Genomic DNA, 16,783 nt, shown 5'->3' with positions numbered 1-16,783 from the left:
GAATTAGCTTTTGCCCCAATGCCTGTATTTGTTATTACACCCCCGGTATAGGGGTGTGTATAGGTTTCACTCGATGTGTTTGTGTTTGCAAGTAGATCTCAAGAATGAACGGACCGATCGTCACAAAACTTGGTGAACAGGTTCTATACATTCCTGTATGGCAATCCGAATGGTGCAAAATGGTCCAACCTTTTAGCTCTTGATGTCTAAATAACACATTATTTAGCTAAATAACGCGTTATTTAGCTAAACAATGCTTTATTTAGCTATATCATGCATTATTTAGCTAAATAATGCATTGTTTAAATTAAACAATGCATTATTTACAGATACAGAAAAAAGAGAGCCCAGAGCACTAAATAATGCATTGTTTAGCATAAATAAGAGATTGTGTTTGTAAATAACTCATTATTTATAAATAATTACGCGTTTTCTCTAAACAATATATTATATGTAAATAAAGTGTTATTTAAATAAATAAAATATTATTTAGATAAATAAAATATTATTTATCTAAATAAAATATTATTTAGATAAATAAAATATTATATGTAAATAAAATATTATTTATCTAAATAAAATATTATTTATCTAAATAAAATATTATTTAGATAAATAATTTATTATTTAGATAAATAATTTATTATTTAGATAAATAATTTATTATTTACTGTTTTTGCCTTGAAATAGTATTATTACACTAAATAATGCTTTATATAGCTATATAATAGGTTTCCGCTATATAATTCATGATTTGGTAAATAATACATTATATACCGTAAATAAAATATTATATACCGTAAACAATTCATTGTTTAGCGCATCGCGAAGCCGTTTTTTCTCTTGTTGTTTTTTTCCACGTGTTTCCGTGGATCCACGAGAGCTCTGTTGATTCTCAAACTGACCAATCAGACAACTAGCATCTGTACACTAATTAAAGTCCCATTGTTGAGTGTGACGAAAACTCGTGGTGACGATTTTAAAACATGTTGGGTCACGCATGGTCCAATCTTACATGGTCCAATCTTACATGGTCCAACCTTACATGGTCAAACCTTACATGGTCCAATCTTACATGGTCCCATCTTAAATGGTCCAACCTTACATGGTTCAACCTTACATGGTCCAATCTTACATGGTCCAATCTTGCATGGTCCAATCTTACATGGTCCAACCTTGCATGGTCCAACCTTGCATGGTCCAATCTTACATGGTCCAATCTTACATGGTCCAACCTTACATGGTCCAACCTTACATGGTCCAACCTTACATGGTCCAATCTTACATGGTCCAATCTTGCATGGTCCAATCTTACATGGTCCAACCTTGCATGGTCCAACCTTGCATGGTCCAATCTTACATGGTCCAATCTTACATGGTCCAACCTTACATGGTCCAACCTTACATGGTCCAACCTTACATGGTCCAATCTTACATGGTCCAACCTTACATGGTCCAATCTTACATGGTCCAATCTTACATGGTCCAACCTTACATGGTCCAACCTTACATGGTCCAATCTTGCATGGTCCAATCTTACATGGTCCAATCTTACATGGTCCAACCTTACATGGTCCAACCTTACATGGTCCAATCTTGCATGGTCCAACCTTACATGGTCCAATCTTACATGGTCCAACCTTACATGGTCCAACCTTACATGGTCCAATCTTACATGGTCCAATCTTACATGGTCCAACCTTACATGGTTCAACCTTACATGGTCCAATCTTACATGGTCCAATCTTGCATGGTCCAATCTTACATGGTCCAACCTTGCATGGTCCAACCTTGCATGGTCCAACCTTGCATGGTCCAATCTTACATGGTCCAACCTTGCATGGTCCAACCTTGCATGGTCCAACCTTGCATGGTCCAATCTTACATGGTCCAATCTTACATGGTCCAACCTTACATGGTCCAACCTTACATGGTCCAACCTTACATGGTCCAATCTTACATGGTCCAATCTTGCATGGTCCAATCTTACATGGTCCAACCTTACATGGTCCAATCTTACATGGTCCAATCTTGCATGGTCCAATCTTACATGGTCCAACCTTGCATGGTCCAACCTTGCATGGTCCAATCTTACATGGTCCAATCTTACATGGTCCAACCTTACATGGTCCAACCTTACAAGGTCCAACCTTACATGGTCCAATCTTACATGGTCCAATCTTACATGGTCCAACCTTACATGGTCCAACCTTACATGGTCCAATCTTACATGGTCCAATCTTGCATGGTCCAATCTTACATGGTCCAACCTTACATGGTCCAATCTTACATGGTCCAATCTTGCATGGTCCAATCTTACATGGTCCAACCTTGCATGGTCCAACCTTGCATGGTCCAATCTTACATGGTCCAATCTTACATGGTCCAACCTTACATGGTCCAACCTTACAAGGTCCAACCTTACATGGTCCAATCTTACATGGTCCAACCTTACATGGTCCAACCTTGCATGGTCCAATCTTACATGGTCCAATCTTACATGGTCCAACCTTACATGGTCCAACCTTACATGGTCCAACCTTACATGGTCCAATCTTACATGGTCCAACCTTACATGGTCCAACCTTACATGGTCCAATCTTACATGGTCCAATCTTGCATGGTCCAATCTTACATGGTCCAACCTTGCATGGTCCAACCTTACATGGTCCAACCTTACATGGTCCAATCTTACATGGTCCAACCTTACATGGTCCAACCTTACATGGTCCAACCTTACATGGTCCAACCTTACATGGTCCAACCTTACATGGTCCAATCTTACATGGTCCAACCTTACATGGTCCAACCTTACATGGTTCAACCTTACATGGTCCAATCTTACATGGTCCAATCTTGCATGGTCCAATCTTACATGGTCCAACCTTGCATGGTCCAACCTTGCATGGTCCAATCTTACATGGTCCAACCTTACATGGTCCAACCTTGCATGGTCCAATCTTACATGGTCCAACCTTACATGGTCCAATCTTGCATGGTCCAACCTTACATGGTCCAATCTTACATGGTCCAACCTTACATGGTCCAATCTTACATGGTCCATATATATTATTGGACCATGTAAGATTGGACCATGCAAGGTTCGACCATGTAAGGTTGGACCATGTAAGATTGGACCATGTAAGGTTGGACCATGTAAGGTTGGACCATGTAAGGTTGGACCATGTAAGATTGGACCATGCAAGGTTGGACCATGCAAGATTGGACCATGCAAGATTGGACCATGTAAGGTTGGACCATGTAAGGTTGGACCATGTAAGATTGGACCATGTAAGGTTGGACCATGTAAGGTTGGACCATGTAAGGTTGGACCATGTAAGGTTGGACCATGTAAGATTGGACCATGCAAGGTTGGACCATGCAAGGTTGGACCATGTAAGATTGGACCATGCAAGATTGGACCATGCAAGATTGGACCATGTAAGATTGGACCATGTAAGGTTGAACCATGTAAGGTTGGACCATGTAAGATTGGACCATGTAAGGTTGGACCATGTAAGGTTGGACCATGTAAGATTGGACCATGTAAGGTTGGACCATGTAAGATTGGACCATGTAAGGTTGGACCATGTAAGGTTGGACCATGTAAGATTGGACCATGTAAGAATGGACCATGCAAGGTTGGACCATGTAAGGTTGGACCATGTAAGATTGGACCATGTAAGGTTGGACCATGTAAGGTTGGACCATGTAAGGTTGGACCATGTAAGATTGGACCATGTAAGGTTGGACCATGCAAGGTTGGACCATGTAAGATTGGACCATGCAAGATTGGACCATGTAAGATTGGACCATGTAAGGTTGGACCATGTAAGGTTGGACCATGTAAGATTGGACCATGTAAGGTTGGACCATGTAAGGTTGGACCATGTAAGGTTGGACCATGTAAGATTGGACCATGCAAGGTTGGACCATGTAAGGTTGGACCATGTAAGATTGGACCATGTAAGGTTGGACCATGTAAGGTTGGACCATGTAAGGTTGGACCATGTAAGATTGGACCATGCAAGGTTGGACCATGTAAGATTGGACCATGCAAGATTGGACCATGTAAGGTTGGACCATGTAAGGTTGGACCATGTAAGGTTGGACCATGTAAGATTGGACCATGCAAGGTTGGACCATGCAAGATTGGTCCATGCAAGATTGGACCATGTAAGATTGGACCATGTAAGGTTGGACCATGTAAGGTTGGACCATGTAAGATTGGACCATGTAAGGTTGGACCATGTAAGGTTGGACCATGTAAGGTTGGACCATGTAAGATTGGACCATGCAAGGTTGGACCATGCAAGGTTGGACCATGTAAGATTGGACCATGCAAGATTGGACCATGTAAGATTGGACCATGTAAGGTTGAACCATGTAAGGTTGGACCATGTAAGATTGGACCATGTAAGGTTGGACCATGTAAGGTTGGACCATGTAAGGTTGGACCATGTAAGATTGGACCATGTAAGGTTGGACCATGCAAGATTGGACCATGCAAGATTGGACCATGTAAGATTGGACCATGTAAGGTTGGACCATGTAAGGTTGGACCATGTAAGATTGGACCATGTAAGGTTGGACAATGTAAGGTTGGACCATGTAAGATTGGACCATGTAAGATTGGACCATGCAAGATTGGACCATGTAAGATTGGACCATGTAAGGTTGAACCATGTAAGGTTGGACCATGTAAGATTGGACCATGTAAGATTGGACCATGTAAGGTTGGACCATGTAAGGTTGGACCATGTAAGATTGGACCATGTAAGGTTGGACCATGTAAGGTTGGACCATGTAAGATTGGACCATGTAAGATTGGACCATGCGTGACCCAACATGTTTTAAAATCGTCACCACGAGTTTTCGTCACACTCAACAATGGGACTTTAATTAGTGTACAGATGCTAGTTGTCTGATTGGTCAGTTTGAGAATCAACAGAGCTCTCGTGGATCCACGGAAACACGTGGAAAAAAACAACAAGAGAAAAAACGGCTTCGCGATGCGCTAAACAATGAATTGTTTACGGTATATAATATTTTATTTACGGTATATAATGTATTATTTACCAAATCATGAATTATATAGCGGAAACCTATTATATAGCTATATAAAGCATTATTTAGTGTAATAATACTATTTCAAGGCAAAAACAGTAAATAATAAATTATTTATCTAAATAATAAATTATTTATCTAAATAATAAATTATTTATCTAAATAATATTTTATTTAGATAAATAATATTTTATTTAGATAAATAATATTTTATTTACATATAATATTTTATTTATCTAAATAATATTTTATTTAGATAAATAATATTTTATTTATCTAAATAATATTTTATTTATTTAAATAACACTTTATTTACATATAATATATTGTTTAGAGAAAACGCGTAATTATTTATAAATAATGAGTTATTTACAAACACAATCTCTTATTTATGCTAAACAATGCATTATTTAGTGCTCTGGGCTCTCTTTTTTCTGTATCTGTAAATAATGCATTGTTTAATTTAAACAATGCATTATTTAGCTAAATAATGCATGATATAGCTAAATAAAGCATTGTTTAGCTAAATAACGCGTTATTTAGCTAAATAATGTGTTATTTAGACATCAAGAGCTAAAAGGGACTTTTGCACCATTCGGATTGCCATATTCCTGAGACGGTCCTTACAAAAATTGGGACCAGTCAAACACACGGTTAGGGAGTTATTGGTGGATTAAAATTATACAAGGCCTGGTATAGACGGACACCCCCGTTGGTCAAAGGGAAATAACCATTCTCACTGCCACCAACTGAGAAGGTTATTTCCCTTTGACGGGGGTGTAGTTCCTATCGGAGGAATTTCTTGTTCATTCTATGTTCACAAGAGACTTGCAAGAAAATCAATCGTCGTGGGAGAAACCCAAGCCGGCGATTCAGTCAACTATACACGACCCTGAATGACCTACTTTCAATATCCGACGGTTTTTCCGCTGAAAGAACCCAGCTTAGTAGCCTACACTAGGTCGGGAGGGGCGGCGGGGAGGAATACAAACTGTTACCTTGAGAATTTTCTAGACAGTGAACCAATTATTCAGTGTACACACAATTAATAATCATGCGTAGCCAGTGTCAGGGTGAACCGAAACTAGACTTTTCATTGTACTCAGACTTTATTGGCAACATGTCAACTTGTTTTTCTCACGCTTTTGGGGGACAGGAATAGAAGGAAGGGGGTCAGGGGTGGGGGTTGGTCTTTTTTCGGGGGGGGGGGGGGGGGGGGTTCAGTGTTTTTTCTTGGGGGGAGGAGAAATAAGCATAATCACAAGTGGATGAAATACTTCTATTATGATGGGCTTCTGGCATAATACAACGCAGAACACAGGCACCAGACTGTGCACTCACGCTCACGGAACACAGGCACACGATATTGACTGATTGGATAAAAACGCGATTATCTCGATTATCGTTGTTTTGATCGTGTTTTGCGAATTTTTATATTTAGTCAAGTTTTGACTAAATATTTTAACATCGAGGGGGAATCGAAACGAGGGTCGTGGTGTATGTGTGTGTGTCTGTCTGTGCGTGTGTGTGTGTAGAGCGATTCAGACTAAACTACTGGACCGATCTTTATGAAATTTGACATGAGAGTTCCTGGGTATATCCTCAGACGTTTTTTTTCATTTTTTTGATAAATGTCTTTGATGACGTCATATCCGGCTTTTCGTGAAAGTTGAGGCGGCACTGTCACGCTCTCATTTTTCAACCAAATTGGTTGAAATTTTGGTCAAGTAATCTCCGACGAAGCCCGGACATCGGTATTGCATTTCAGCTTGGTGGGTTAAAAAATTAATTGATGACTTTGGTCATTAAAAATCTGAAAATTGTAAAAAACATTTTTTTATAAAACGATCCAAATTTATGTTCATCTTATTCTCCATCATTTTCTGATTCCATAAACATATAAATATGTTATATTTGGATTAAAAACAAGCTCTGAAAATTAAAAATATAAAAATTATGATCAAAATTAAATTTTCGAAATCAATTCAAAAACACTTTCATCTTATTCCTTGTCGGTTCCTGATTCCAAAAACATATAGATATGATATGTTTGGATTGAAAACACGCTCAGAAAGTTAAAACGAAGAGAGGTACAGAAAAGCGTGCTATCCTTCTCAGCGCAACTACTACCCCGCTCTTCTTGTCAATTTCACTGCCTTTGCCATGAGCGGTGGACTGACGATGCTACGAGTATACGGTCTTGCTGCGTTGCATTGCGTTCAGTTTCATTCTGTGAGTTCGACAGCTACTTGACTAAATGTTGTATTTTCGCCTTACGCGACTTGTTGATTCTGCATTCGGAAAAGGTGAAACCCAGTCTGCTTCTCTCTCTCTCTCTCTCACACTCACTGTTGAAGAAGTTACTAACCACAAAGTTCTGGTTTAAAGTACTTTCCAAGAGGCTTTACTTGTCCAGAATAAAGCACTTCTTGAACAGACATGGCAGGCAGCACTTCTTGTGACGCTCACACTTCAATCAAACATTGATCATGCGTCAACGTTATGGGATTGTGCGAGTGCAAAAACTCTTAAACCTTTATTTAGTTTACATAAAAGAGCACTCAAGGTTATTGTATTACAAGTGTTCGTTTCCAACGAAGATTACCAACTTTTAAACATCCAAGATTAAATGTACAACAAAGGCGTTATATGCATAAGGCCTAAAAAAAAACATAGGTGTGGTTACGGTAACCCGACCTACCCTATTTTTAGGGGCCGACCCTGTAACTTTTTATTACATTTGTCAAAAAAAACAAAAAAAACAAAACCAGTGCAGAAAACGCAATGAAAGCGAAATCGCCCGAGTCGCACACTTATTTCCCTGTCAAGTAGGTTTAATTTGTACACTGACATTAGAAAAAAAAGTTACAAAAAAAAAGTGATTGCCTACCTTCCTACCCTATTTTTGGGGGACCGTAACCACACCTATTTTTGGGGGGGGCCTAAACTCATCATTGGAAGAGCGCCAGAACCTCTTTCTTCTCAATTCACTTCACACAATTTGAGAGACCCCCAAAATTGTATGCTCCTCTGCCTTGTATAGATCTGTTCAAATCTAGCCTGCTATTATCGGTAACTAATCTTTGGAATTTACTTCCAAGCGTTCTCAGACATTCTGTCAATGCCAAGACTTTTGAAGACAGTTATTTTTCATTCCTTTTTCATGGTACATTTCGTTCTCATTTAGCATGACCATGTTAATATTTCTGATGCCTTGTTTGATTATACCTTTAACGCGTTTCAGTAGATAAATGTATGTCTTATGTAAATGTGCTAAATGGTTATTACAATGTACTTGCTATGTAGTTGTTTCTTTTATACTATTCCTCAATTCACAACTTTTATCGTGCTTTTGCTTGTTCGAATCTTGTGTTCATTATGCATTTGATAATAATCTTTTATGTTTGTTTGTGTGAATGTTTTTGTTAATTTGTTTGGTTGCTTGTTTGTTTGTTTGTTTATTTGTTTGTTTGTTTGTTTTGTTGTTTGTCTCTATTTTGTTTTTTTATTTGTTTGTTATTGTTTGTTTTTTGTTTTGTTTTGTTATTTTAGCATAAAACCATTTATAAAATGTATTATTATTATATTAGTCCCTGTGGACTTGACTGAGCAAACAGCGCCGAAACTTCATTTGGTTATTAGCATTTGTATATTCGTTGAGTCGACTTTGATTTTGATTTTGACTTTTTTTTATATTGCAAGTCATTAAGCGTTATTTAAATTAACCCGTCTTGTTTTGTGATTGAGCGGTCCGTTATAAAGCTTGCAACGTGGTTTTGTTGTGTGAATGTTTCAGTTCGGTGATTAGAACTGCACACCCCGGAGGCTTTATGTGGCTTAGACGACGAAACATCGAGGACTGGGAGACCTTGGAAGAGCTTTGAGACTCGCTGAAACTGTCATGATACCTTGCCACTAAAACGGCTTTGCCCCCGGCCGTGACAAACATTTGCACAACTTCTGCACGACAGGTAAACAAAACGTGAGAGAGAGAGAGAGAGAGAGAGAGAGAGAGAGAGAGAGAGAGAGAGAGAGAGAGAGAGAGAGAGAGACACACACACACACACGGACAGCCGAGAGACAGACAGACTGACTGACACAAAACTGACTCAGTGATAGAAAGACAGAAACAGACACACACACACACACACACACACGCACACACGCACACACACACACACACACACACACACACACACATCGACTGACTGAGTGACTGAGTGACTGGCACTGAGACTGATTAATAGACAGACAGAGAGAGGCTGGCCTACTGACTGACTGACAGACAGAAACACAGACTCACTGACTGACAGACTGACTCACTGACTGACAGACTCACTGAATGCCTGACTGATTGACTGCCTGGCACTGAGATTGACTGACATATTGGCAAGGCTGACTGACTGGCACTGAGACTGACTGATCGAGAGACAGAGAGCGTGGCCTACTAACTGACTGACTGACACAAAGACTGACTGACACAAAGACTGACTGACTGACACAAAGACTGACTGACTGACACAACGACTGACTGACTGACTGACTGACTGACTGACTTGCACTGAGACTGACTAATATAGATCAGAGAGAGGCTAGCCTACTGACTAACTAACTGACAGACAGACAGACAGACACTGAGACAGGCTCACTGACTTCCGACAGACTGTCTGACTGACTGACTGACTGATAGAGAGACTCGCTGAGTCAGTGAATGCGCATAACCTTAGGAGGATCGAAGGTCACGTTCAGTTCAAATCAGCATGTCTTTTCTTTCAACTGACTGACCTAACTTGACAAGACAACACTTCAGGTCAGCGTGGGACTCAAGTTCTGCAATACGGTGATCAGCGGGCCAGCAAGAGAGACTGAGGGAGAGCGACACAGAAAGAAAGACACACAGACAGACAGGCAACACGCCATCCATGCAGTCAGACACTGAAGCACACACAAACTGACAGACGGGTATTCGGAGATGCAATTTCAGAGTGCCGCAGGAACACACTCAAAGCCGTTACGTAGCCTGGAATATCTTTGACACACTCGCACAAAGAGGATACTGAGCTGTTAAATTATAAAATAATGTTCACACGCAAAAACCGTATACCTCAAGCGCATGAACGCTGCACCAGAGACTCTGGCTGCACAAACGAAGCGACTAAATACGTAATAGAAGGCCTGTCCACCAGCATCTGGAAAATAATGTTTTTCAGGCGGCAGTGCCAACAGAATCTACGTATAGTACATGATAGCACAAAACTGAGCTTACCCGTCTTGTTGTCTCTGCCATGGACTTGACCATACACATGTACTGAACGAGGCAGAACGATCTTTCGTCCTCTAAAATCTCCAAAACAGCTGTCATCAGGTCTGCACACGGTGACTTATATACCCAAGGTCTGCACCAGACTATGAAATCGACCGACGTTTTGTGTGCATGGAAGCCGAAATCAGAGCGTTCTTGAAACTGGTATTACCGTGAATTCTAAAATTAGTTCTTGGAAAACAGTGTGCACACAGCAGCTGGACTGATGCAATGTTACACTGACACAGCCTCCTTGTGATTATGTAGTCACAATCTTTGCTTTTAGCCAGAGTCGAGTCGCTCTGTCCCTCCCGTTCATGTCGCTCGCTGGCTGTGTCTATGGGTTTGGGTTTTTTGTGGGCGGGGAAAGCGGGATCTTTCATCTATAGGCACTGACCAGCCACAATGCGTGTATAGGCCTACATGTATATATCGGGAAAATCAGTGGTTTAGAAGTCCTTTGATGAAGTGGCTTAATCCGGGATTATCCCCATTATATTGACCTGTTGATCGGTATAGGTTTGCCAAGCTGGTCTGATGTTCGACTCTTTCTCACTCTTTGTCTCTCTCTCTCTCTCTCTCTCGTCTCTACAGTGTCTGTCTGTCTGTCTATATCTAGTGTCCGTCTCTCTCTCTGTCTGTCTGCCTGCCTGCCTCTCTCTCTCTCTCTCTCTCTCTCTCTCTCTCTCTCTCTCTCTCTCTCTCAGTTAAAACATTCTGTCTATCGTTTATCTTCTCGACCCTCTTCAAGTCCAGTTTCGTTATCCGCTGGTTTCCAGTGCCGGGCAGTGTGTGTCTGGATCGAGTCACTCCGTGAAAGGTGGCAGCAAAAAAAAGGTGCGGGGGCGGGAGGGATTTTTGACTCAGTGATATGACGGTGGGGTAACTTGACTCGAGTTTCGAGCGGATCAACATTCCACTGAGATACGATCCGTGAGTGCGTACGTCAGAGCGTGTTAGTGTTAGTGTGTGTGTGTGGGGGGGGGGGGCGTGCGTGTGTGTGTGTGACGTGACGGTGTGTGTGTATGTGTCAAGTTTTGTGCCGTGTGTGTATGTGTTTGTGTCAGTGTGTGTGTCTGTATATATGTATGTGTGTGTGTGGCACATTTAATTTATGTGTGTGTCAGTGTGTGTGTGTGTGTGTCATATATCAGTATGTGTGTGCTTGTACCTGTTTCTACCAACTATCACTGAGTTGTTCCGTGTGTATGTGTCCGCTTAATGTATACATAATATTATCTGTCTGATTTCTTGCCTGCTTTTGTTAAACCTATTTTGTTTGTTTGTATGTATGCCGAAGTGTATATTGCCAATTTATTTTGGTTGTATAGTATTGTTGTATTTGTCCGCTCAATTTGTATACATATATTAACTGTCTGATTTTTTACGTTTTTTGTTAAAGTTATATCTTTGTTTCAAAGCCCAAAACAATAAAATACTTTACTTGACTTTGACTTGACTTGACTTGTGTCGGAATGAGTTTATGTATAATATGTTGAAACAGTTTGCATTTCTTTCTTGTTGGCTGTATGTTGTGAACCTGTCTGAGTGTGACGATCGTGACGCCCATATCTTTAACTCTTACTCGTATGACAATTCCAAGAATATATTATCTTGATACACAAGCTCCAGGGTAGCCTACGTTAATGATTGTAGAAAAGCTTTGCCATGACTCAATTATGCTGATGCAGTTTAAAAGTGTGTGTGTGTGTGTATCAGTGCCTCTGTGTGTGTATCTCTTTGTGTTTATGCTTACGTTACGCCGCACATCATGTTTACGTGTCAGTCAGTGCATGCGCAATAATTGCATATTTTCACAACATTGATATCAGTCTATCGGCCGCACGCTCTTTGGCTAATTATGCGATGGCCATGTCCGGCTGCGCGTGTGCAGCAGAGGCCGAACTGGCATCAGTGCAATCGGGAAGGTTTCGCACGGTCAAAATTCCAGACGAAGACTGCGGATACGACCAAAACTGATCATATACCGTGTGTTTGTGTTGTGTGAGTGCGTTTGTGAGTTCAGTAGTGCGTTCGTGCGTGCCGCGTGCGTGTGTGAACAGTCAAGCTGCCGGCATTTAAACCTGCAGATACCAAAACTACACAATGAGTTCTTCCTTCCAAGGGAATTCCCCCTACGCTTACCTTACGGGGGGGGGGGGGGGGGGGGGGGGGGGCGGGGAGGAAGGGGAAGGCATGGAGGGGCTCACCTACGGTTTTTTCTTCTTTTTTTTCTTCTTTTTTTTACCACAGTGTAGACTGAGTATCTGGGGTATAAACGATTTCATTGTCTAAACATTCAATGCGAAACATAACATACACAGGACATGCTGAGGTCAGAGTGACTGGACCTTGCCATGACCTGGACATGACGTAGTGTCGATACAGTGGAACCTACAACACAGACACCCTCAAAAATCAAATTCGCAAAATCAAGGTTCCCGCAATAAAATCGACAAAAAAATCAGAACAACTAAATCGAAACATGTTTAGCATGTCATTAGACAGAACAATCACATCTGCACCCAAAACAGTCAGTTTTGTTCACATATCTTGTCTAACATGGACGTTAAAGGCATGCTGAGCGGTGTAGGTGTCAATCCTCTCAGAAGGCAATAAAGGCAGTTTTTGAAGTCGTTTTAGCGAGTAATGAGACACAAAATGATTCATTAATTTGAGTAACTCGTGAACGCATTGTCTTTAAACTTTCAATGATTTGTGCTAACACATGTCGTAAACTACACACTGAATCAGTCTCAAGTCATTTAAGATATTAGTTCTGCTGTCATGCGACATACCAGAAAGAGTTTTAAAAATAAAGACGTACCCTGTCCGAATGAACAGAATTTTTTTTAGCATGCATTTAAAAAAAATGAAAGCTTCAATTTACCCTTACATTTAATACAGTTTCAACAATGGCTGTTCACAGGGCACTTGTTTAAACGCACACAAAAATTCTTGGAAAATGCTTTTTCAAGAGCCATTGAACGGTGTCAGCAGTGAACTTTGCAAGGCGTAGACCGACATTTGCGCTCACGGCGCTCTGAATGAGTCAACTTCTTAAAAACTACTTTCGCGTTGAAATCCTCATACCACCCATGTCTGATAAAATATGTATATGACATTTGAGTATGTGGCGCATTTGTTATTGTTCTTGAAGATTTCAACAAATTAAAATTTGTCGATGAGTCAGCAAAAACCTACCGTCAATTTAAGAACTACTCTTTCTGACATGACAAATAACAGCAGACGTGATGTCTCAAATGACTTAAAATTCCGCATGAACTTTACGACATGTGTTAGCACAAATCTCCGAAAGTTTGAAGACAAAGTGTTAGCGAGTTACTCAAATGTATCATTTTTTTGTATCAGTAGGCCTACCCCGGCTCTAAAACGGCTTCAAAAACTGCCTTTCAAAGTATGCCTGCTAAGCGGCAGAGGAGTTGACACCTACACCGCTCAGCATGCCACAGCGTCCATTTTAGACAAGATCTGTGAAATAAACTGACTGATTTGGATGCAGATTTGATTGTTCTGTCCAAAGACCTGCTAAACATGTTTTCTTTTAGCAGTTCTGAGTTTTACGCGGGAACCTTGATTTTGCGAATTTGATTTTGGGGGGTGTCTGAGTTGTAGGTTCCACTGTGTCGACACTACGTCATGTAAACTCAATCTGTTTACTGAATAAGTTAGGGGAATAAACGGCCTTTCCAGTCATATAATTGGTTTTACGATAAACGGCCTCATCATAAAGATCTGCCCTCAAACGCATCTGTATAGGGTTTTTTTATGACGAGTAGTGGAGTAATCGTTCTCTTTCCCTCATCCTCCGACCATCATCATCATCATCTAGTCGTCTTTTTTTTCTTCAATCACATCCTGGAACACACACACACTCGAACACATACACACACACACATACACACACACACACACACGCACACACACACACAAACGCACACGCACATACACACACACACACACACACACACCACACACACACCAGTTTGAGGATTGAATTGAAGAAAGAGAGACTTCTAAAGTATGTGCGCTTTTTGTATGAGTCTCTGAGCTTTAAAACAGTGAGAAATAATCATTTTCTTCAGATAAACATGTCTGCAGTTAGGCTATTGACATGCGTGCGTGCGTTCCTATCTGTGTGGTTCTCTGTTTTTGCCGTTTGCGTCGGTGTCACTGTTTGTGGGCATGCGCTTGCGTAGTTGCAAAATATGTACATCTGTCGGTCGGTCGGTTTTTGTGATTGTCATGTGTACATCTGAGTATGTCTTTGGCAGTTTCGCATGGTCAAATTTGTGAAATGCACAATAGCATCGACTGTCTGTGCTAGTGTGCCGCCGTGTGTGCGGTGTCAGTGTGTGTGTGTGTGTGCGTGTGTCCGTATGTGTGTGTGTGTGTGTGGGGGGGGGGGGGGTGCCGTTGTTCAGCTGATGATTTATGAGACTTCATTTCTTTTTTTCCCGAGTAAAGTAAGAGACGGGAAATATTTTTTTCTAATATTGTGTTTTCACTTTCATTAAATAAACAACAAAGGGTACCTCAGTTGTCTAGTTGTATCATAACAAACGGATGTCGTCTAGGTCGTTCAGAATCCATTGTTTTTGAAGCGGGCAAGGGTAAGGACATTACTTAACCGAACAGAAATATGTCTGTGCATTTAATGTCACATTATTTTGAGCTTGCCTATACTTGAAGTATAAGAATACTATATTAGTGTCGTTAAAGTGGTCTGCACATTAAATGAGCTTTTCCTGTTTCAAGACAGTCCATTATTGAGTCATCGCCATGCATACTTGATTGTTATGTGAAAATGTCCTTACACTGAAGCGATATCTGGGTCAAAAACTATCAGCATCACAGTAAGGTAATAGAGCATCACGGACAGGCACAGTTTTCAAAAAGATAGTGAAAGCATGAAGTGGGACAGCCTAAGTACAATAGCACACTCATTTTAAGTCCGTAGATTCCACAGTGCAAATAGTATGTTCAAAATTCGAAAACTGTTTATAAAAAGTAAATTTAACATTGGCGTTCTCCTTATTTGCAGATTTCAATAAGCTGGAACAATTAGTGTTTGATCTATCACCATCCATGCCTGTGATTCACTAGTCTATTTCTACCCACCATTTCCGATAGAAATCCTCTTAATCATTGTCGCGTATCATCCTTTTAAGGGCTTAAAGGGCGCCGCAATTGTAGGTTACGAGAAATATCAAGTGTTGCAGCAGAAAGCGAAAACACAACCTTCCGCTAAAGCTCAAAGGTTAAGTGAACACATGAATTCCCAACCCGTCATTTACAAATAGGATATAAGTGCTTAGAAATTATAAATTGCTCCTCTCTGTTGGTCTCTTTGAATGTCTGTGACTGACTGACTCTCTCTCTCTCTCTTCTCATAGATTTAGAAGTAGTGGTTAAACAGTGTAATTGTCACACACACACACACACACACACACACACACACACACACACACACACACACACACACACACAGAACAAGAAAGTTGGCACAAACAGGATCGCACATCAACATGCAAGGGAAGCGATTCCAGATTTTTTCGGCTTTTAAGACGTCTCGCAATACATGTTACAGGAATATTCAATAACCTCTAGTATCAAAAGAAATGAAAGGATGAAAGAAAGAAAGAACAATGACCTAGTACCGACTATTTAAAAGTTCTTTGAAAGTTCTCTTTATTGTTAAATGACATTAATAAAATTTAAAAAAAAGATGGACTTCTACCTGAGATATGCTTTCAGACTCACAATGAACACAAAACAATAACTAATCATTGAAAGGGTCTGTAAAAATATTTATGCAAGCAAGTACATGTATTACACACTGGTGAGTTGAAGTGATCTAAAAGCAGTGATGCATAATGGCTAAAACTACGACTCGCATTACATGAACAAAGAGCCAAGACGACCAATAACTCTTGTGGATTCCTCACAAAATGAAATACAGTCGAACCTGTCTTAAGAGACCACACAAGGGACTAAGCAAAAGTGGTCCCTTTAGACAGGTGGTCTCTTTAGACAGGTGATTTATATAGTCGTAAAAACCGTCGGGGATCCTTTGGGGTGGTCTTAATGGGCAGGTGGTCTTTATGGACAGGTGGTCTCCAGGGCAGGTTTGTGTGTTTGTTTGTTTGCTTAACGCCCAGCCGACCACGAAGGGCCATATCAGGGCGGTGCTGCTTTGACATTTAACGTGCGCCACACACAAGACAGAAGTCGCAGCACAGGCTTCATGTCTCACCCAGTCACATTCTGACACCGGACCAACCAGTCCTAGCACTAACCCCATAATGCCAGACGCCAGGCGGAGCAGCCACTAGATTGCCAATTTTAAAGTCTTAGGTATGATCCGGCCGGGGTTCGAACCCACGACCTCCC

General features: G+C 40.7%; 1 protein-coding gene across 1 annotated transcript in view; it reads right to left on the bottom strand.

Annotated features, from left to right (window-relative positions):
- LOC138964132 (insulin-like growth factor-binding protein complex acid labile subunit) overlaps nucleotides 1-10,984 on the bottom strand; it is a 37,812-nt gene extending 26,828 nt beyond the window's left edge. The window contains exon 1 of the mRNA XM_070336023.1: nucleotides 10,334-10,984. The gene's annotated coding sequence lies outside the window, so the exon portion shown is untranslated. The remainder of the gene's footprint in view (nucleotides 1-10,333) is intronic.
- Nucleotides 10,985-16,783: the final 5,799 nt, after the last annotated feature.

Source organism: Littorina saxatilis, linkage group LG1, assembly GCF_037325665.1.
Source record: "Littorina saxatilis isolate snail1 linkage group LG1, US_GU_Lsax_2.0, whole genome shotgun sequence".
Classification (NCBI taxonomy): Eukaryota; Metazoa; Mollusca; class Gastropoda; order Littorinimorpha; family Littorinidae; genus Littorina; species Littorina saxatilis.
The sequence above is the reverse complement of the archived record's forward strand: the minus strand, read 5'-3'. Positions and strand labels throughout refer to the sequence as shown.